The following is a 19580-nucleotide window of genomic DNA, read 5'->3' on the forward strand; positions in this document are numbered from 1 at the left end:
CGTAAATAAGCGATAGACCAGATTACGAAGTAATAATGTGTTACTGGAAGATATTATTGCTCTTGCTAACGCCTGTTGTAAATGTTCCTTTTCCTTCTATTACAAGAGGAGGGAATCAGAGCAGTCATGAAGTGGAAAAATTCGCCATAACCTTTGTTGTAGTATGGAGTGGAAAGGATCTTCCCCCCTGGGGCTCGGTAGAAAGGCACGGGATGATCTAAGGGTAGTTACCGTATAAATGTACATGTCTATTGTACATTTTTTTTTTGTAATAGCAAATCCCGTACTTGAAAAAGAGATATTAACTTCAAAATTTTATGAGTAAATTTTATATACACTGTCAGTGTATATACACTATTATGGTTTGATAAATAACACACTAGCAAATTTTAAATTTCATCAAATTTTGCACATATGTCATATATCTAATGGTGATATAAGATTAGTCCAAACTTTATTAATAAAAAATGAAAGCAGGACCGAGACATAACCCAAACCTCCAATATAACAATTTAAGCAAAAAGAAAATCAGAAATACTACTCCCATATGTGTTGAGTCATAACATAAGGCATGTTGATGAAATATAATTCAATGATTGCACGAAGTCTACCAGGAAGCTGAGAAAAATGACGGTATAACACACTCTTGATTCATACCAGAAGACGGTAAAAAATCCACTGCAGCATTAACTAAAAAAATTCTCTGTACATGTTTATTCATATATTAATGATAATACTGACTTTTGACCAAAAAAAAAAAAAAAGAAGTGCAACAAATTCGTCTGTTACAAACTTTTAGCAGTACTAATTGATCGTGAAACCATTTTTCTAACGTCCTTTGGCACAAATTTTCACATGAATGTCAAGTGAGGCTATTTTGATGGACAAAGATCGTGGTTAGAGTTTAGAATAAATGAGCCTCGGCAAAGATTTAAAATTATACTTTTTTCTTTAATCTTCTTTGCTCTGTATACATTAATGCGTTTGGACTGCAAATAAAAGTAATATGACAAAGCTTAGATTTCAAATTTAAATTGATATTAATTGCCATACATAAAATCTACTAGTATATACATTGTTAATCTGAGAAAAATTAATCTTAAAATTTATGTCTAGTAACTTTTTCTAATGGTTATAAATTTCTCTAAGGCTAACCCTCTAATGAGTTTAGATATAATTTCAACACTCTAATGCTCGAGTTTGATTTTTAATTTTTTTTTTCCAAACAGCAGTACACATATATACAATATATCTATAATATCTATATAATATACAATGTTTGAGCAATGGTAGTTAGTGTAAACATTTTTTTATCATCTTTTGCACTTTCAATTTACCCTTATAAAAATTAATTTTTATTCTAATCACATATTCATATTTTGTTAATATAACTACTTATAACCACCCTAAGTATTGCAACTACCATATCACTATAAGCATTAAATCAAAGTTCTTTCATGAAATTTTATTCAAATTCTTTTATGTAACAGACAATATTTTTACAAAATTGATTTATTTTAATTGTTTCCTAATTACACACACATTGGGTGTACTCTTAACACTACTAATAATAAAGCCTCTATAATTAATTTAATCTAAACTTTTCCTATTACTTTTTGTATTTCTAAGTTTACCCTCAGCATAAGTGCTTCACCGGTACTCAAACACTACGTACAAAATGACCACCTCAATCCAATGACCATTGACAAAATAACTACCTCAATCCGGCAACCGCGTTCTCCTCTACTAATCCCATTCAAATATTATTTCCTTCTTTCAAACTTTCCATATTTATCTCGTAACCAACTCTGATTGCTTGTCACAATCACTAAAGCATGAATGGGAAAAAAACATTAATAGTAACAAAACAAAGAGTAAATTTTATATACACTGGCAGTGTATACACTATCACCGTTTGATTCATGATATGTGTGTAAAAGTTGAATTTCAAATTCAAATTTTGCATAGTTGTCATCCATCTAATGCTGACAGTGTATATACTATCAGTGTAGGAAAGATTAAACACACAAAAAACTAAGCAGAACAATTCAAAGAGTGAAAGTCAGTGGATGGTATTCTTGGCAAGAGATGATTCAATTAAGATCCAAGGTCAAGGTAATTTACAATCTTTGGCTCAATCTAATGAATTTATGTAAGTGAATTATGTTCTTAAGTTCCAAAATTTTTTTCTTTTTGCATACTCAAAATTTTGTCATTTTCTTGCTAAGTGAAGTGATTAATCAATATTTCTCCTCTAAAAAGGCTAAGCAAACAGGCCAACCATTAAAATTTTTAAATTCATAAAAGTGATGTTCTATTCCTAAGTTCTCATCTTTGTTTAATTGTTTTTCCATACTCAACTTTTTCTTAGAACTAACTATGATCTTTAAAACGTTGTACATGCATCTAGTGTACAACTATCACAAGTCTTGATAATACAAGATTTAGTTACAAAAGTTGGGTAATTGCTTTGTGCATTCCTTCAATCACATGGGAAAGTTTTCTTCCCAATTTGGCCTTGTTCTTGCAAAATCTGATTATGCAAAGTGATAATAGAGAATAATTAGAATCAGCAAAAACTACTTTTTCGTTGATTATAGATTTTAGCTTTTTTGACTATTAAAAAATCTATAATTTGAACACACAGTAGAAAACTTAAAAACTAAAGTAATTTATTAAATGCATATTATGTGTTAAAATGAAAAAATATACCATGGAATTTGGTTTTAATTAGTACTCTCATGAAAATCAAGCGAAGTTAATAAGTTAAATCATTCAAATCACTTGGAATCAAAAAATTTTAAAGCATTATTGAATTAAAGCTAAAAACAAATTGTAATTTGAGAATTGAATAAAAACTTTTTGATAAGTATGTATTTTGAGTGATTTAAGTATATTTTATTATTTAGTTTTGATATGTTTTATTCACTGTTATATCTAATCAACTAGGTTTCCAGTGAAATTTACATGTTGTGTTTTAAAGTGTGAAAATTGCATTTCTGTGGATTGACGTGATAACAATTTCATGTTTTTGTAGGTTTCAATTATTCAATCATCAAATTGAATGAATTAAAAAGATATTTGGATGATTGTTGATGATTTGAAAGGATTTAAAGAGAATATGAGGTGTAAATATTCAAGAGATGAAATGTAATCAAGTACAAAAGAAAGGGAGTTTGACAGTTTTGACACATGTTGGTATTTCGGTTACATCTTGAGTTACAAGCATCAGATTGAGGTGATTCTTAAATTATGTTGAAACTAACACATAGTTTTACATTTCTTATGAGATATTGAAATCCATTTCACAAGTTTTTCTAATCAAAAAATCGAAGTACAGTTGGCTATTTTTGTTATCAAAAGCTGAAATAGGAGATTGATCAAGTGAGGGTATTTTGGTCATTTCTCAGTCCACGGATCTCTGAATTGGATGGTTCTTAAAGAATAGAAAAGCTAACTCAAAAAGTTGTTCATGTTTTGCGCAAGAGTTAGTTCAGCCTCTATTATCAAGAAAATATCAATGGAAATTTTTGCAAAAATAGAATAATGTTGAAAACTGACCAAATTGAGAAAACCTGCAAAAGAGGAAAATGTGGGGTGATATGCGACCTCGTGCCCGTGTTTTCAGAGGTCACGTATTCTTTTATTGTAGCTGCAACTTGCTCATGAACTTATTCTACATTCACGCAGTTTTTGCAGTTATTTTCCAAATCAAAATTTCGGCTGTAGCTGTAAAGAAAAGTGTAGAGACTTCAAAAAATAACTTTTGGTGATTCCAAGAGCCAACTAGCACCAACTTTAACAACTCATTTGTAGCTTGAATTCTCTATAACTAGGGTCTTTTTTAAGCATTTTTCATTATTTTGGAAGGCTAGAGACATTACCAAAAATGTAATTTTCATTAGTTTTTTTTAGTTCATTAGTATAGTATAGTTAGTGTAGTTTATCTTTCTTGTATTTATAGTTAGATTTGGATGAAGAATTAAAGAGCAAGATGGAGAGTTTGGATCTCATGTGATGAGGGTGACTTCTCTCCTATCACTTTCTCTTTTGTATTTGAATTCATATTTAACTATAATACAAGTATGGTCTTTTCTTTCATTCTCTTCATGTTTGGCTAAAGTTTATGCCTAGTGTTATGAATGAACTTTCTATATTTTGTTAGTAATATTTGTTTGGTTATTTAATGATATTATTTTGATCAAGTTATTTATTACTTTTACTTTTCTAATCATGATTAACTGGTCAATAGTTGTAATAATCTTAAAGTGTTAAGTTTACAATAAGGATTGAAAATTGACACTAGTTCAAGAAGTGCTAAATCTAGAGAGTATACTCATGAGAGTAGAGGTGCACCTTTGTGGTTTTAGTGACTTGTTTCATATAATTTCATAGAAGGAATGAACTTGTAGTTAATTTCATAATCACGAAAGTAAGTATGGCTTAATTACAAGTATAGGTGATTCACTACCAGTGTAGGTTTTGCATACATTAGGAAATTATGCCATAACTAACCAAGATAATAATATTCAATTAACCTGTAATTTCATTTCCAAGAGTAGTAAAGAATTCCATAACCCTAGGAGCTTCCTATTGTTACTTTTATTTTATGTTTATAGTGTAGATTTAATTTCTTGCACTTGAGATAATCTAACTAATAAAGAAATTCAAAAATCACCAGTAATTAACAATCTTCCTTTTGGGATTGACACCTAATATCTCTGTACTCGATAAACAATCTGTATACTTGCAAAAACTGGGGTATTTAAGTTTTATTAAAATTTGGTACATAATAGAATCTCGTCAAGCTTTGGTACCGTTGTCGGGGAAGATTTGATTCAATATCGGTGTTAAGAACAAATTTATTAATTTAGACATTTTTACTTACTTTTCTTGTTTTTGTTGTGCCAAGTGTCTCGTTTATTGTGTTTAGTGTCTTATTGAGTCATTTTTTTGTGTTTAGTGTCTTATTTTTTATTAGCATCTTTTAAACTATTTTTCTTGACTAATCTTGCTTTTGAGAATGTTTGAAAGCATTTTTAGGTTCTAAGAAGGATAGTAAACAAACATGGATAAGAGCTTAAGAGAAGGAAGTTTGGCAATGGACGACACTTTTCAAAATCACAATAATGAAGGTAACCAAAGGATGTCCGAAGGTATGTGTTACAAAGATGGTTGAAGGTGCTTAAAGGCTAAACTTGATTATATAACGTTAAAAGTTCAATTAAGCACCATTACAAACATACTTGAACAAAAGAGGAATGATTGCTTTTAATTCTAATCATGTGATTTGTGACTTGTGTGGAGATTATCATTCTACTCGTACATATAGGCAAGTACAAACTATGGATTATTATGATGAATTTGGGTATTGCAATCCTTGTTTTAATCAAAATGGTCCTAACTGGGGCAATTCTTATGCTTATGGTTGGGATAATCAATGTCCATATAATGCTTCTCCTTGTTTATATGATTACCAATCCGATTGCGTCCAATATGAATCTAAACCATCTTGGGAGCTAGCCATAGAAAAATCTTCTAATCAATTTGATTTAGTTATAAAAAATTAGCTAATGCAACATTCAATCTTTTTGATAGGGTTGAGAAAAAGTTAGATGAATTAGCTTCTCATTTTGATATAATACAAGATCAATTGCATGTTCTGTGTGAAGTTATTTCTTCTAATGATATGCAAAGTGACCCTAACATGATTGGTGGGAATGTTGTATGTAAAAATAGATTACATTTTGATGAAAATGATGTATCTAATGTTTGTTATAATGAGAAAGTGTCCATTTTATAAGATAATATCTTTGAAACTAATGATGAACCTCAAGAGATGAACATCAATGATTCATATTTAATCCCTCTTGAGGAGTGCTTTGAAGATGTAGATTCCAAAGTCATAGTTACCCAAGAAAGTCATGCGGGCATTCCTTTGATAAGTACTCAAGTAATACACATTCAAAGTAATATCTACAAATCATTTGAAATAGGTAAGTCACTTCTATATCTGTCATTATTAGAACATGTGACTTTTGCTATCAAGCCACCATTTGTTGATCCACCATGTCCTCTAAGAGTGGATTATTTATTAATAAAGCCTCCATGAAAAATGAGCTAAAATAGTCTAACTAATGACTATAAAAAAGCGCTTGTCGAGAGGCAACCCAATATTTTAGTGTTTTATTTCAATTTAGTGTGATTTTAGGGTTTAGTTAAGTATTAATGTTATTTTGTTATATTATGTTTGTTTTGCAGGAGTGGGAAATACAAGTAAAGGTAGCCAAATGAGGTGAAGAAAGTGAACTTGATCAAGGAACTCAATCCTTTGATTTGAGTAATTGTTATTTTTAATTTGTTAAAGAGGGTTAGAATGCATATTTTGATCATTTTATATGTGTGCGTATTGATTAGTTTGACAAAAGAATGGTCTAGAATGTATTTTGAGCAATTTGGGTAAAGTGTGTAATTTTTGAAAGATAAAAATTTCTCCAGAAAAATTGCAAATCAGAAAACGTGACCTCTGAAAATGTGGCTCAGCTCATGTTTTCATTAACTCATGTTTTGTCTTCTGCAGAAATTACACGGAAAATGCAGGCTCGAAAACGTGAGCTTACATTTTGGTTTCCGTAATTTTAAAATAGAAAACACAAGCTTAAAAATGTGAGCTCAAGTTCACGTATTCAAATCTCTATTTTAAAGATACAAAACGTAGCCTCATTTTCTTTCTTCCTCTTATTCACTCACCCGCATTTTTCACACACACACTTCACCAAACTTCATTTTCATTCATGTTTCTTGACTAAAATTATCATAAAACACCTCAAACACCTCATAGAGCTAAACTCATAGATCAAAAACATTCAAAAGTACGAAATTTGTGGATTTAGTTCAAGCATTCTAGGGTCTTCACATTTAAAGATCAATCATTTGCATCACCAAAGATCACTCTACCAATTTGAGGTAAATTTCTTATACTTAACTTGGTATTTTAAAATTCACCATTTGCATATTTTTGAGTTTATTGATACACTTTGAATGGTGAATTTGTGATATTATTTGTTGATGTATATAAGTTTCATTATACTTATTTCACATTTTAACCATGTTTAGATGATCAAATGTGGGAATATAATGATCTATGCAATGTTTCAATTTATGTATATTTCTATTTTATGATCAATGTGATAATTGGTTTTGGAATATTGTTAAGCATAATTGGATGATTCAAATTACTAAAATGTGACTCATTTTGATGCTTCCATGTATACATTCATTATAAGGTGACATTTTAAAAATTTTAATTTGTAAGTTTTAAAGAATGACTAATTTATTTAATTTAAAAAATGATGCATTTAAATGGATATTTATTGCTTAATCTTCATATAGAGCATAATTGGATGAAAAATTTTGAATATGTGAAGAATTTAGCAATTTACGTGAATTTTAAAAGTGAAAATTGCATATGTGCACAGTATATTATTTATGTTTTGATTTTGCTCTTGATGGTTATGATATGGTGATTTTGTAAATATGTAGAGGAGCATATATGAATTATAATTGAAAAATCAGGTATTTAGGGTGAAAGGACAAATTGTGTGAAATGAAATGTTTCATTGTATCTTGAGAACTTTCTTGTCAATTTTATATTGGTACATCATCAAGAAAAATGTGTAGAGTTAGGGACCATTGTTTTATATTTATTAATGTCTTTATTATTATCTTTGCCTTTCTTAAACCATAGTAGTTTGTTTCTCATTTTTACTTCTTAGATTTCTATTGCTAATGGTGACAAATGGAACTTATGAAGTTTTCTTTTTGTAAGATTGCGACAAATGGAGCATAAACTTCATGATGGATTGTGGAATTTCATATTTACGCACTTCAATCATATCAATAGGGCAGTATTCCTTTTTTATCTTGATTTTCCTTTTTACACATTGAGAACAATGTGTATTTTAGGTGTATGGGGGGAGAATTGAGATTATATGCATTGTATGTGATTGACTTGTTGGTTGAAAATATGAGAGTTGTGCTTGGAAATGTTGTTGTGGTTAACAATTTTTCAAAACTGGGTTTGTTGGCAGGGAGTTTCGTTTATTTATAAGGATAATTCTACCAAAATTTTTTCAAAATCTTGTCCACAATTGTAAATTGCTCCAAAATGTTTCACATTTTTTTAATTTTATCCAAGAATAACAAGTTTCATACCAGTAGTAATTCAAATTCTTTCTACTTTTGAAATAAATATATGTGACCTGAAAATTTCTTTGCTCATTTAATTTGAAAATAACTATTATGCGATTAGGCATTTTACATTTTTAGGAAAGTATATCCAATAAAGTGGAGAAAATTATGCCTAAATTTTACAAGTTTGATGAAATTTCTTTTCTTTACTTGATTTTACATAGTTAAGTGATAAATATGATCAATAATTGCAATACTCTTCTCACGATTATTCTTTCGAGAGAATGATTATTATTTTTGTATTAAAAAAATAAAAACAAAAAAAGAGAAAAAAAAAGAGAGAATAAGAGTTGTTCTACTCCAATGGTTCTCGTACTTAGAAACCGGGAGTTTTCATTTATAAATGTTGATTTTTACATAAAACGGTACTTGAATTAAAACTAAACAAAATAACTTGAGAACGTGAAGTATTAAGCAACCGGCGAACTTTATTTAAAACTGTCAATTTTTTCGTTAAAAGACACTTTCACAACTTTAGTAAATATTTATATATGTTGTATGAATAAATCCCTCTTTAAACTTGAAAAAAAATTATCATAGGTTTAGAAAGCATTTTATTGACCTTAGGAATTATTTGCTTGTGAAATTGGGAAAGGATGAGAAATTGAATTGAAATAGTTAAAATTATGGCATAATTAGCTCTCCTTTACTTGATATTATGAGCACTTGAATTTAATTAAATGATTGCATAATGATTATTTATTTTGTTTTAAGGAAATGAATTTGAATTATGCACATATGTTTAATTTCAAAATTTTGGATCTTTGTTGGTTTGTATTTCTTATTGCTTGAGGATGAGCAATGATTCAAATATGAGAAAATTTGATAAGTATGTATTTTGAGTGATTTAAGTATGTTTTATTATTTAGTTTGATATGTTTTATTCACTTTTATACCTAATTAACTAGGTTTCTAGTGAAGTTTACATGTGTTTCAAAGTGTGAAAATTGCATTTCTATGGATTAAAGTGATGCAAACTTCATGTTTTTATAGATTTCAATGATTTAATCTTCAAATAGAATGAATTGAAAAGATATTTAGATGATTGTTGATGATTTGAAAGGATTTAAAGAGAATATGAAGTGTACATGTTCAAGAGATGAAATGCAATCAAGTACAAAAGAAAGAGAGTTTGACAGATTTGACACCTATTGGTATTTTGACTACATCTTGACCTACAAGCATCAGATTAAAATGATTATTAAACCATTTTGAAGCTAACACATAACTCTACATTTCTTATGAGACATCAAAATTCAGTTTATGAGTTTTTCTAATAAAAAAGTCAAAATACAGTCGGTCATTTTTGTTGTCGAAAGCTAAAACAGGAGATTCACCAAGTGAGGGTATTTTAGTCATTTATTAGTCTGCAAATCTCTGAATTGGATTATTCTTAAAGAATTGAAAAGTTAACTCAAAAAACTACAACTTTTATGTTTTGCACAAGAGTTAGTTCAACCTCTATCATCAAGAAAATATCAGTGGAAGTTGGTGCAAAACAAGAACAATGTTGAAGCTGACCAAAATTGAGAAAACCTACAAAAAAGGAAAATGTGGGTAATATTCGAATCTCGTGCCACGTTTTCATAGTTCACGTATTCTTCTATTGTAGCTACAACTTGCTCATCAACTTGTTCTGCATTCACACAGCTTTTCCAATTATTCCCCAACTCAAAATTTTGGCTGTAACTATAAAACAAAGTGTAGAGATTTCAAGAAACAACTTTTGGTGATTCCAAGAGCCAACTAGCACCAACTTTAACAACTTATTTGTAGCTTGAATTCTCTATAAATAGGGCTTTTGTTGAGCATTTTTCATAACTTTGGAAGGCTATAGACACTACCAAAAATGTAGTTTTTTACTAGTTTTTCTTAGTTCATTAGTATAGTATAGTTAGTGTAGTTTATCCTTCTTGTATTTGTAGTTAGATTTAGATGAAGAATTAAGGAGTAAGATGGAGACTTTGGATCTCATGTGACAAGGTTGATTTCTCTCTTATCACTTTCTCTTTTGTATTTAACTTCGTGTTTAATTATAATACAAGTATGGTCTTTTCTTTCATTCTCTTCATGTTTGGCTAAAGTTTATGCCTAGTGTTATAAAGGAACTTTCTATATCTTGTAAGTGATATTTGTTTGGTTATTTGATGATATTATTTTGAGCAAGTTATTTATCACTTTTACATATCTAATCATGATTAACTGGCCATTACTCGTAATAATTTTAAAGTGTTAAGTTTACAATGAGAGTTGAAATTTGACACTCACGCGAGTAGAGGTGGACTTTTTATAGTTTTAGTGAATTGTTTTATGTAATTTTATAGAAGGAATGAGTTTATAGTTAATTTTATAACCACGAGAGTAAGTATGGCTTAATTACAAGTATAGGTGCTCCACTACGAGAGTAGGTTTTACATACATTAGGAAATTACGTCATAACTAACCAAGATAATAATATTCAATTAATTAGTAATTTCATTTTCAATAGTAAGGAATTCCATAACCCTAGGAGCTTTCTATTGTTACTTTTATTACTTTTATTTCATGTTTATCGTGTACATTTAATTTTTTACACTTGAGATAGTTTAAATAATAAAGGAATTCAAAAATCATCGGTAATTGACAATCTTCCCTATGGGATCGATACCAATATCCCTGTACTCAATAAAACGATCTGTATACTTGCAGAAAACAGGGTATTTAGATTTTATTAAAATTTGACACATGGTAGAATCTCATCACCTTTTCAATATGAAAGACCAAATCAAATTCAACACCAAGTGGATAAATAATTGATATTATTTATCCATGAAATAATTATTCAATTGGTAAAAAGCAATTATTTTTTTAAGTGTAAGTAGGAGAGTTTGAACTCAAAACATCTCACTTATATTTTCACTCTTCGAATCACCCAAGGCCATCCCTCGCCCTAGGTTAAAATCAATTAATGGTACACCTTGAAATTTAGAAAAGTATTACTTTCATCCCTTCAAATTTTAATTAAATAGCACATAGACGCCTTTTCATTAGAGTTTCTATTAAAAAGTCATAATTGGTGTATGATAATCACATAATAAGCATGTCAATTTTTTGTTTGCAATATTGTTGATTTTTAAATTAATAATATTGAACATATAATTTTTTTAATATTATTTGGTTAAACAAAAATAAGGTACCTGACATTGTGTAATTTGATGAAGATGATTTTTTTTTTTTTAAAGATGACAATCAGACTTAAAGAAATTTTCTTGTATTATAATTTTCATTATCTCTGCACAATGATTGAGAATGAATTTATAATACAAAACTTGCCTAAACTAGAGTTATCGACTAAGCTACAATTCTAGCTAGATACAAAATACAATTGTACAAGGTAAGGAGCAATAATAGATTACGATTAAACCATAATTTTTGGGATAATCGAGTCATAATTTTTGGTAATCTTCACCACAATCAAGCCATAATTATTGGGAATCTTCAACAACCCCCCAAGTTGGAGTGTATAAGGATGAAACACCCAACTTGGATAGTAATCGATGGAACTGATCATCACTCAAGGTTTTGGTAAAGATATCTGCTAGTTGAATCACCAAAGGAATGTAGATTGTCTCAATTGTCTATGATTCAATGTGTTCTCAAACAAAATGACAATCAATTTTAATATGTTTTGTTCTTTCATGATAAATCGGATTAGAAGCAATATGCATAGTAGCTTGATTATCATAGAACAACTACATCGGTTGAGAATGATCAACTGCAAAGTCACATAACAAAGTACGTAACCAAATAAGTTCACTGGTAGCAGAAGCCATGGCTCGATACTCTGCTTCTACTGAAGATCGACTCACAATGGGTTGCTTCTTGATTTTACAAGAAATAGGTGCATCACCAAGTGTCATAAAATATCCTGTTGTTGACTTTCGAGTGATAGGGCAGGCTCCCCAATCTGCATCACAATACCCTCGCAACTGGAAACTATTCTCTCGAGGAAAGAATAACCCTTGGCCTGGGGCACCCTTAATGTATCGCAAGATTCGAAAGGTAGCTTGTTGGTGCTCTATAGTGATCGACTGCATGGATTGACTCAAGAAATTAACTGCGTAGGTGATGTCAGGTCGAGTAATTGTTAGATTCTATCGACCAATTAGATGTCGGAAAGGAGTAGGATCACGAAGTGAGGAACTAGTAGATATTCCCAAATGGTGCTGTTGTTGCATGGACGTTGTGCTTGATTTGGAATCTAACAACCTTACATCAATAAGAATGTCCAGAGCATACTTTCATTGACTAAGAAAAATGCCCTTTGGATTGTGAGTTACTTCAAGACCAAGAAAATACTTGAGACGTCCAAGATCTTTGAGATGGAATTGGGTTGCTAGAAATTGTTTCAATCGCTACACTGAGCTGAGTCATTCCCTGCAATAACCATGTCATCAACATATACTAGGATAGCAAGAAACATGTTGTTAGATTGCCAAGTAAATAAGGATGAATTGGCTCGAGATTGTACAAAGCCGTAGATCTTAAGAACTGATGATAATTTAGAAAACCATTCTTTTGAAGCTTGTTTGAACCCATAGAGAGATTTATTGAGATGACCAACATGAGTATCCCCTAGTTCAAGATATCTGGGTGGTGGAAGCATATAGATCTCCTCATAGAGGTCACCATGGAGAAAGGTATTATGAACATCCAGCGGATGTAATTCCCACTGCTTAGATGCTGCAATAGCAAGTAAATATCGAACAGTGGTTAATGTTGCAACTAGAGAAAAAGTTTCTTTGTAGTCTAACCCCTCAATTTACGTGTAACCCTTGGCTACAAGCCTAGCTTTGTAACGTTCTATTGACCAATCAGACTTATGCTTCACCTTATAGACCCAACGACATCCAATAGGTCGTTTCCCATCTGGTAAAGGTTGACGGTCCCACATATGATTTGCCTCTAGAGCAGCTAATTCTTCCTTCATAGCAAATACCCATTTTGCATTATTTTGAGCCTCTGAGTAAGATAAAGGCTCCTAATCAGCTAATATTGCTGCAAGAAAGGTTTGATGCTGTGGTGAAAAGGCAAGATCAGTAATGTATGAAGAGATAGGGTATTGTTTGGTCAAGGAAACAGAATTAGAGTAAGTTGGCCCATGAAGAAGACTATAATAATAATCCTTCAAGTAGGCTGGTGAACGGGGATTTCGTGAAGTTCTATGGAGTTGGTCATTTTCTATACTTGGTGTAGAACTAAGCAGTCCAGAAGAATCATTGGGATTACTAGGGGAATTAAAGGACTCAATAGGTAATTCATGAAAAAACTAATCTGACTCAGGAAATTGAGTTGTTTGAGGCAAAGGTTTTTCTTAAAAAACTCACATGAAGGTTTTTGGAAAGGAAAAATATTTTCATAAAAATTCACATCACGGGACAAAAAACTTTTGAGTTTCCAAGCCATAAACTTTGCACTCCTTTTGTCCTGAAAGATACCCAACAAACACACAAGTACGAGTTTTAGATTGAAATTTATCCTTTGAATGCATTGATGGCAAAACAAAGACAATCAAAGACACGCAAGTGATCATAGGATGGTGTTCTATTAAACAATAGCTCATGAGAGGTTTTACCACCTAAAGCTCTAGTGGGCAGTCAATTAATAAGATATGTTGCAATAGGAACACATTTTTCCCAAAACTATAAGGACAAATAGGCCTGGAAACGTAGTGCTCGAGCAATATTTAAAATGTCTCTATATTTTCTCTCCACAATGCTATTCTGTTGTGGAGTACCGACAAAAGAAGTTTGATTAAACATTCCTTTTTTATTGTAAAAGGATTTTAAAGTCCTTTCAACCAATTCATGAGCATTGTCACTTCAAACACCTTTTATTTTAGTACCAAATTTGATTAAAACAAAATTAAAAAAATTAAAAAAAATGTGTGAAACATCACTTTTATGTTTCAGTAAAAAAATCAACATAGATCTAGAAAAATCATCGACAATGGTAAGAAAGCAATGTGCACCACTTGACGATGGTGAGTGATATGGATCCTATACATCTATATGCACCAAATCAAAAGCAAATGTAGATCTTTTATTAGAAGGACCAAAGAGATGTCTTGAGCCTTTTTTATACGAATTTGACCCAGCAAGAACCTGTCTTGAAGAACCAAGTTAACTAAGCAGCGGAATGATCTATCTTGATTAGGTTGTGAAACAATAACTACCTTGCTAGACTTTAAGAGAACCCATCTCTAGAAACCTAGTGGATTGGTTATTGGTTTGAAAGAACAAAATGATGTGATCATCTTGTCTTGAATACCACAAGTATCCAAACTAAATACTTGATACAGTTTAAGAAACTGAAGTTCCATCAAGGAACTCCATAAAAAGAGAATAACTCACTTTTTATTAATTTATCTCTCCAAAAGTTGTCTTAAAATGGAATAGAAGAGACCTATTTATAGCTAAAACCTAAACTACTAAGACTAATCCAATTTGGACAACGATTTAGTCACTTATTTCCCTAACTACTTTTAAATGGCTCAAATAGCTCACATAACTGGCCATATTTATTCATAATAATGACTAACTAACCAACTAAACAAGAAAAAATCAAGCAAAATAAAATAAATTAAAAATTCGAAGGTCACATAGCTGGCGCTCCATCGCCTCCATGACTTCATGTATTCCAATGGAGTTTTGAACATCATGGATTGGGTCGAAAAGGCTCTCAAGCATCTTAGCATGAGCTAGTGATGGTCCTGCTACTCATATCATTTCCCTCCTCTTGAAAGTGATTTGTTCTCGAATCGAGATTTGGCCAAATGAAGCTTGCGGTTGGAAAGATTTCCTTATGATTTGAATTGGAAGCTAGAATTTTTAAACATTTTCCTTTTTTCCACGCAATTAAGGATTGAAAATAATAGATTTAATGGACTCCCAAAGATGCTACGAATTAGACAGCAAAGGAAAGTTACGCACAACGGGAAAAGAAAAGTCACGAACTTATAAATCCTAAGTAGACTAAGAATTGGAAACCCTAACGGCTCTTCTATCACTTAACCACGGATGGATAGCAAAAATGAAGAAACAAACACAAAAATACAATCTGAAATTTTTTTATTTGTTTCTGAAATACAAGCACGAATGAATAGTAACGCTACAGTAGCGATGAATAGTAATCGCTACAGTACCTGTATACAATACCCAGAAATTTTTTTTTTGACGACTCAACACAGGGTTACAACTTCACTTGAAAGAAATTCCATGGGAGTTAAACCCCTAAAAAACCTATTTTTAAGAACTTAATCACACCAAGAAATTTTAATCTCGATCAATCAAAGGGGTAGGTTAGACTCAAGTGAAAAATTCAAGAAAATAAAAATTAAAAAACTTTTTTAATCAAAAGGTGGCTAGGGTTTTGGTAGGAAAACAAATAGAAAAACAAGAAAAGAAAAAGGATTAATCTGAATCAAGAACCGAAACTTTGATACCAACTGATACGAACTCGACCCAGCAAGAACCTATCTTAAAGAATCAAGTTAATCAGGCAGCATAATGATCTATTTTGATAAGATTATGAAACAATAAGTACTTTACTAGATCTAAGGAGAACCCGTCTCCAGAAATCTAGTGGATTAGTTATTGATTTGAAAGAACAAGATGATGTGATCATCTTGCCTTGAACACCACAAATATCCAAACTAAATGCTTGATACAGTTCAAGAAGAAACCTTAGTTCTATCAAGGAACTCCATAAATTGAGAATAACTCACTTTTTATTAATTCATCTCTTCAAAAGTTTTCTTACAATGGAATAGAAGAGGCCTATTTATAGTTAAAACCTAAACTACTAAAACTAATTCAATTTGGACAAGGATTTAGTCACTTATTTCCCAATTATTTTTAAATAGCTCAAATAGGTCACATAACTGGCCATATTTATTCATAATAATGACTAACTAACCAACTAAACAAGAAAAAGTCAAGCAAAACAAAATAAATTTAAATTCCGAAGGTCACATAGCTGGCGCTCCATCGCCTACATGATTTCATATATTCCAATGGAATCTTGAACATCATGGATTGGATTGAAAAGACTCTCAAGCATCTTGACACAAGCTAGTGATGCTCCTGCTACTCATATCATTTTTGCTCTTGGGCAAATAAGACAATCACTTTTAAATTATAAATGGGATAAATTGGGAATGTTTAAAAAACGATCCTGAGAAGGATGACCAAGACGTTGATGCCACAATTCCATTGAACTCGCAGCTGCACACGTCACACATTGATGATTATCCTTTTGAAGATAATACAGTCCACCTCATTGCCTACCCGCTCCAATCAGCTTCTTTGATAAAAGGTCCTACATAAGGCAAAAGTCAGGAAAAAAAGAAAATAGAACAATTATGTTCTCGAGTTAGTTTGCTAATAGAAACGAGGTTACACTAAAAATCTGGAGCAAATAGTACTTTAGAAATTTTAAGTTGATCTGAAAAACTGTAGGCTCCTTCTTCATTAATATTTCTTATGGTTCCATCTGCAAGGTAAATAGGTTTATTGGGTATTGGATGGAGATCCTGCAAGGAACTTTTGTGGTTGGAAAAATGGTCAGTTACACCTGAATCTAAAAGTCAGGAGGATGTTTCAACCCAATTAAGAGAGAAGTGCGCACTACCTGCAAAATTAGCCAAATCAAGATTCTTTTCATGAGTCAAAAGATTCAAAATCTGCTGATACTACCCCGGGATGAAAATTGGTGGCTGTGATGGCACTTTGTTGAGTCCTTGCTACTTATAATCAGAGGAAGTTTCTTCTCGACAAAAGTTGGCAGTAGTGGGATTAGTTTTAGTGTGACAACCCCACCTCCCACAAGAGCGTACCCTAAGGAATCAACAGGCCGCCTGTCCAACTCTCGCAGGGACTCGTTAACAAGTCACAAATCATATTCAATACCCAACCTTACCACAACATTTGCTAAAAACAACTAATACATATAGTTGTCTGTCAAGGCAATTTAAAATACAAGAGAGAGTTTAATCTTACAATTTCCATTCAAAATAATATAGTACCCTAATCACTTAGTCTAACTAAAATAAAAGTTAAGTGCTAATTCCCCGAATCACGAACTAACCCTGCTAAGGAAAACAAAAAGAAATGTATGAACTTGGGCTCAGTGAGGTCTAAGAAAGACATGCAATTTAAGAAAGCAATAATTTTACATTTTAAGTCAACAAGAAGCATAAACAAGAGTTATCATATAAGCACATCATTAAAATCGATATGTCAATCATTAAGGATATTGAGCACTGACAAACACTTGATCAATCAGTAATTCAAGTAGTTGACACTCCATCAACTTTTATGTCCATGTACAATCACCACTTCACACCACTCCGTCCACCTTTCACTCCCTACCGGGCCCGCATACCAATAAAATTTCAAGAATTGGTATTAATCGGGTATACCCATAACAGTATGGATCTAACACATATACATTACCCAAGGTTCGCTAATTGAGTTGACCAATCCCTTTCAGATTCAACCTCGAATAACTAGCCATTGAGTTTTGGGGCCCCTATATATCAATAATATCATGTCACATTTACTTATAGCAATAATAACTCAGTAGGGTCGAATGCGATAAAATACACACTCGTCCGTTCATAAATGAGTTTAAAAGAATGACAGTTCATAGTCATATCATTTTCTCAAACTCATTAACATATCAAGCATTTGTATAGTGCTATCATGCACTTAGAATACTCACCCAATAGCACTTAAGCATCCACAGAAGGATCGCCTGCACGCTCAGATTGTAGCCCTGGTAAACAATTACAACATATAAGTGAACTCTTAGCGTTCTCCAAATCAATTCACTTAAGCACAAAAACTTCGTTTTCAAATTAGTCAATCGTAGTGTTCTAAACACTTCAACCCATTCAAGTTTTCAAATCAACAAATCAAGTAAAATACAACTTCCCATTAGGGTAAAAGCATTTCAAAAGTTTGAACAAGACTTTTCACTCCTACAAGTTTTTTAGCAAAAAATCATAATAAAAGTCCACTTTTCAATTACTTACATTCGTAGCTTTTGTCCCAAAATTATCTTACAAACAAGGATCAAAATTTAATAAGGTTTCTTGAATTATACCGACCAAAACTTCTTTAAAACAAGGATCCAAAGTCAAATCAATCCATAAAGTTGTCAGCCCCTAAACTTTCGAGGAAATCTTACTTTTCCTTCTTTTTAACTTCAAAATTTTGATCCAAAATCATTATACATACCAAAATCAAAGTCCAATAGATCCTTTTGAGTTAAATTCCACCTAACATAGTTTTTAAAATAGAAAATTAAAGTTGGAATTTTTGGCTCACAAATTTGGCCAACTTAGGCCATTTTTTCAACTTTTGCAACTTTACTTTTTTCAACTAGATAACCCACATCACCACTTCATTTTCTTACAAAATTTTCAACATAATCCAACCAACATACATAGAGTCAAGTAGCATCAAATTTCCTAAAATAAATTCAGCACAAGTGTACAAACAAACCACAAATTGAAGGAAGGTAAAGATGAAAATTTGCCACTGATAATTCGCCATCTAAACAAAAATTTCAGCATATATATACTCCAATTTTCACCAACAATCCACCATAAATCACACTCAAATTCTCATAGATTTTATCAATCATTAACCCTAAGATCTCAAGAGACAAGAATCCATCAAATTCTAGCCAAATATATCAAGATCTAAGCATACCAAGATCATTAAAGTACCTAGTACCAAATTCTCATAAAACCTTCAAACCCACCATGGGTTTTTCATAAATACCATAGATCTACCAAGATCTAGTCCAAAATTGCTTGAAAAGCAAAAGAATGAAGTAGATTAGCCACTTACCTCTTCAAAGCTCCAATCTTTAGCAAAATTAGCCCAAGAAAATAGCAAGATCCATTCCTAGAAACCTTTTCCTTCAAGATCTTCCAAGGGTTCAAGTAGTTTGGTGACAGGAAAATTTGGATCTTCAACAATTTTCAAGAAGAGTGAAATTTCTCTCTCTCTCTCTCTCTCTCCCCCTCTCTCTCTCCCTCCCTCTCAAGGTTCAGCCAACCAAGAGGAAAAATGAAGGCTTTTTTGGTTGCTTTTTAGCTAATATACAAGCCATAAGAAAGGTTTTTAAAGTCAACTTTGACTAGTGTCCAAATAGTGTCTTCCACTTAAGTTTCTTGCTATTAATCCATTAGTTTTTCTAACCTTCTTTTAACTCTCATAAATCTTTCTTAATTTCATTAATATCTTAACTTATATTCTTCTAGGGTTTTGGCCAAATTC

At 31.5% G+C, this 19580-nt stretch overlaps 1 long non-coding RNA gene across 1 annotated transcript; it reads right to left on the reverse strand.

Moving 5' to 3' along the window:
• Nucleotides 1-16222: 16222 nt before the first annotated feature.
• On the reverse strand, nt 16223-19349 carry LOC140015022 (uncharacterized). The gene is made up of 3 exons (XR_011821785.1): nt 19149-19349; nt 18013-18066; nt 16223-16608 (listed from the first exon to the last, which is right to left on the reverse strand). It is a non-coding gene; the product is annotated as an uncharacterized lncRNA (long non-coding RNA).
• Between the last annotated feature and the right edge of the window lie 231 nt (nt 19350-19580).

The sequence above is a fragment of the Coffea arabica genome, chromosome 10e (genome assembly GCF_036785885.1).
Source record: "Coffea arabica cultivar ET-39 chromosome 10e, Coffea Arabica ET-39 HiFi, whole genome shotgun sequence".
In the NCBI taxonomy this organism is placed as follows: domain Eukaryota; kingdom Viridiplantae; phylum Streptophyta; class Magnoliopsida; order Gentianales; family Rubiaceae; genus Coffea; species Coffea arabica.